Consider the following 4,791-nt stretch of genomic DNA (forward strand, 5'->3'; position numbering starts at 1 on the left):
AAAAAAAAAAAAAAAGAATCCAGGTATGAGGTAACGTAGGTAGCCAGTAACCAATAGGAAAGAACAATAACCACTGACAAATAGAAAAGGGCAATAATGTCTGCTGGTGCCCAGACATCAGTGAAAGACTTACAACCAATTTTAAACTGAGAGGAGGGGGGATGTGTATACCTCTACCCTGCCCTTGAGTGCATCTTTCTCTCTCTCTCTTCTCATTCATGAGCAGGACTCACTTCCAACTCTCCGTATAAGTGCTCTAAGTTTTCTCTTTGTGCTTAAATAAAATTTCTTTTTGTTATACTAAAGCCTGTGGGAAATTATTTTTGCTCTCTATGCTGCCTCTGCTGCTCCAGGTTTACTTTCAGTTTCTACAAACTTTCACTTTCAATTCCTTCCTTGCCTCAGTTAAACTTTCTAGTTCAGCTAAGTAATAAAAACAGGTCCCTGGGTTCAGGGAACTGGGACCTCTGACCTCCAACAAAATCATCTTGTTAAAACTTAACCCATTCAGAGGTGAGAAATAATAAAGAATTAGTCAGAAACCACTAAAGAAAAAAATTTTAAAAAAAAGAACCGTAAGTGAAGACAAATACTATGTTTTCACAATCAGAATAACTTTAAAATCAAGAAAAGTTATCAAAGCAGAGATGCAACAACTCAGAATAGAAATGGAGAGATAGGACACAAAATATGATCTCAACAAAATAAGTCAAAGGGATAGGAAAATCACAATATAAATAAAGGCACCATTTATTTAGATATAGATGAAAACGCCAAATGAACAAGAGTAAGCAAAATAAAAAGGTAAATGTTTAATTGCGAATAAGGAAGACAGTCAAAGGAAATACTGCATGAAGATAACTACTCCTAAGATAGAAAAATCAGTTTTCCCAGAAAAAAAAATATACTTAAAGATAGAAATTTGAAAGTTTTCTAAAAATAAAACAGTTGAGTTTACAGATTTAAAGAGCATACTGTATCCCAGAGAAATACTTTTTTTATGATCTAATATTTCTTTAAGAATAGTTTTAGTTCCATAGGTGTTTATATGTTATGCCAATTTGTTACCAAGTTTAATAACAGAAAAGGCTAAACTGGTGGTATGCATTTCTTTGCAATTTTTAAATATAAGTCCATTTATTAAAATAGACAAACTGCAGGATAAAAGTGAAGGCAAAAGAAAAATTCAACTTTTCACAACTAAATGAGTAGAACCTTTAAAAAAATTTACAAAAGACTATTGTCAAAGATACGATGTAGATCTTCATTCCATTACCCAAGATTACATCAATTCATCATTCTAAATAAATCTCTTTACAGTATGAAATTAAAAATGCATTTTCAGAATATATGTAAATTCTGTCTCAACACATAGGTATGTTTATTCAAAGACTATCGTTTGAAAATGTGCCATTAAAAAGACACAGCAATTTTCAATCTAAGTTTCATTCAAGTTACTTAGGGTTAAATACACCTGAAATGCACTTTCAGTGCATAGAAATCACAGTGGATAGCGTGGTGTCTCAGACCCACATACTCCGAGGATTTGCGCATCAAGATGTGGGTGAGAGTCAAAGCCTTGGTCACTCCTCCAGTCCTAGCCCTGCACTGAATGGTGCTGGAAAGATTTTCACAACCTTCAGTCTGAGCTGCGTGCCAGGAGCTCAGGGAAGAGCTTGGCCTCTCAGAATGGAGACATGTGTCTTCATCTGAATGAACATGTGCATGCAGATACTGGACTTACCCCTCAGGACTCCATTCAGTACACTGTGTATTTAGATGAGGGGAGGGATCCTCTGGAAGGACAGTGTAGCTATTGTCTGGACAGTTTCCCATGGAAGTCTCTGTGGTTCCTCCTCAAGTGGGAAGGCACCCTTTCCCTGAGGGTGAGCATTAGGGAGACCCTCACCTAGTCGAGGCCCCGGAAATCTTTGTGGATCAGGCAGGGAATGGATTGTTGACTGGCACCACAGGCTTCATGTTGCAGAGTCCCAGAGAGGGTCACGATGATGTTTCTGCCCTCTCACCTCTGCTACCTCCAATGCAGAATCATCAAATCCAAAGGAACTGGACCCACTGGCACAGATGTCCATGTAGCTAAAAGTATGTGCTGTTATTTGAATTTTGATCCTAACTCTGCCCCTGGGGTTGCAAGAGTTTATGACTCAGTGCAAAGTAGTAGGCCCAGGGTTGTGCTGAGCCTTATCAAGGAGCTGAAATAACTAACAAAACGAGGATGGTACTGGGAATCAATCACATGCTGGGAAGCCGAAAGGAAGCTAGCTGATGTACCAGATGGTTCTTTTCTCATTCAGGACAGTTCTGATGACCGTTACCTTTTAAGCTTGAGCTTTTGCTCCCATGGAAAAACACTTCACGCTAGAATTAAGCACTCAAATGATCGGATTAGCTTTTATGAACAGCCAGATGTGGAAGGACATACATCTATGGTTGACCTAAATGAGCAGCCAATCAGGGACTCTGAAAATGGAGAAATACATTTTATATAGAAGGTTTATAAGCAACAAGTATCCTTATGAAATTACTGGACTTTGAAGATAAATAAAAAATAAAAAAAATCCTTTGGATATCAACAACAACAACAACAACAACAAAAAAAAAAAAAAACTAGAGAAAGACCTAGTAACCTATAGGAAAAAATTCAGATTGTTCTCAGACATACTATTAGCAACATCTTTTAACACCAGTATATGGTGGATCAGTACCCAGACGCATCAGGAAAAAAAAAAGATTCAAGAATATCACACCAAATAAATTATTGGTCTCTGGCCAACAGTACTCTGGGTCAAACACAGTATCTTGGCAATAGTCAATAAATGAATATATGCATAAACTTTGTAATGGCATGTGTTAATTAGATTTCCTAGTTAACACCTAGAAGAGAGCATTGAAGGAGCTCAGGTAATTTCACCCCAAAATATGACTCCTTGAATTAAGGAATATTTTTAATAAAGACCCTTCAAGAGTAAAAAGCACTGGAAGGGGCTTTCCTCTATCTGCATAAATCAGGCTGATCTGATTAAAAGATCAAAGGGGCGATGGACTTTCTTCCCTATCCCTATTATCTCAATCTGTTTCAGGAAAAGTGATAAAGAATGAAAGCAGACCTGACCCAAATTATTTTAAACACTACCTGTCTCTCAGGTTAATTTTCAAAGAGCATCATTTACAATGCTCTTTATTCCAAGAAAGTTCAGATTCTCCCCCATGTACACAATACTTAGAAATAAACCATTTGTCTTATCTTAATTTTAAGTTGATCTTTCAGCAAATTTTCAGGAAAAAGGGCAAGCTTCCCCTCACCCCTACAGCATAGCAAACTTAGAGATATAAGAGCCAAGTTAGAGATGAAAGAGGTCACATTTGTGAATGATGATAATTAGCTAAAAATATAATCCGGGAAGTAGATACAAAGTTTAAAGAAAAATAATAACTCTTAAGAACACCATCTTTTCAAGACCAGCCTCCATTGGGCATAGTAATGACACACAAAAAAGTAAGTGGATTCTATCTGCCAGGCACTGTCATGCGTCCTTTGCCCAGGCTAACTCATTTAATTCTCATGAGAACTATGAAAATATTCATCATTATTATTAAGTTTGTTTTATAGATGAAGAAGAATCTGAGACATAAATTTCTTAAGTCACTTGCCTACATAGCTATTAACAGCACATTCCACATCTGAACCCAGTTCAGTCCCATATAAGTAGTTGTTTCAATCAGAGAAGAAGAAAGACTATTAGATGTGGATAATAAAGGGAAGGAAAGCACTTCAAAGCATTGAAATCAACAATGTCAGACAATATAGAGAGGTCAAATTGTCTTTAGCAAGAAGCTAGACTTTTGTGACAGTTTAGAATACATCTTAGTCAGTACTGAAGGCTGAAACCAGACAAGGGTGAAAATATTAAGTGTAGGCAAGAAAAATGAAATGGTAAGTATAGTTAAACAATCACAAGCATTTGGCGGGAGATAGAAGCTTCTCCTAACACATTTTGGATGTTTTATTTTTCCTTTGTAAGGAAAGTCTAAATGTGAGATCATTACTTTTGCCTAATTTGAGAAACACACTTCAATATTTTATATATATATATGAGGCACTTAAACTTTATCTCCCTGTCTTAAGGAGTGTTTATTGGCTTACAAACCACACAGTATATAGAGGACAAATGCAAAATGTATAATAGGAGCATAAGCAGCATAGAACAGTAGGTAACATCTGGTTTTTCCTAGATTTGTCTTGTTGCTAGGTAAACCCGTTTGCAGAACTATTTTTGCTTCCCCCTTTAATTCTTTGGGGGTTTTGTTCTTGTTGGTGTCAGAGTTCATGATATTATTTACTTAAAATAGTGATCTCTTAGGCTAGGTGCTGAAACATTTAGTAAAAAAGAATAATGATCTCCATAACTACATAGTTAAAACAATTCTGATATTGACAGATATCATACAATCTGAAGTAACAAGCCACAGAACAGTGCTTTTACTTAAGTAAGAAATGGCGTTTTGAACTCTGCTGTCTCCTCTTTGGTTACCTAGCAATACTGCCCAGTAACAGTCTGTCTTCCCCAGCTGAGTCAAATAAAGCAGGGCCACATATGCTATAGATTTCAAAATAGCAAATTTACACTGCAGCATAGACCCCTTGAGGCCTTGGGTTCACATACAATAGTGATGACATACTCAAGATGTTTAGATATATTTTTCCAATGGTATAGTGGGAAATTCTTTTTTAAAAATCACAAAAATAATTGGCCAGCTGTTAGAGCACTT

At 36.4% G+C, this 4,791-nt stretch overlaps 1 pseudogene; it reads left to right on the forward strand.

Moving 5' to 3' along the window:
- LOC100962602 overlaps window positions 1-2,510 on the forward strand; it is a 32,258-nt pseudogene extending 29,748 nt beyond the window's left edge.
- The last annotated feature ends 2,281 nt before the right edge of the window (window positions 2,511-4,791 follow it).

This window comes from Otolemur garnettii, unplaced genomic scaffold (genome assembly GCF_000181295.1).
Source record: "Otolemur garnettii isolate 467f Iridium unplaced genomic scaffold, OtoGar3 scaffold00122, whole genome shotgun sequence".
Classification (NCBI taxonomy): Eukaryota; Metazoa; Chordata; class Mammalia; order Primates; family Galagidae; genus Otolemur; species Otolemur garnettii.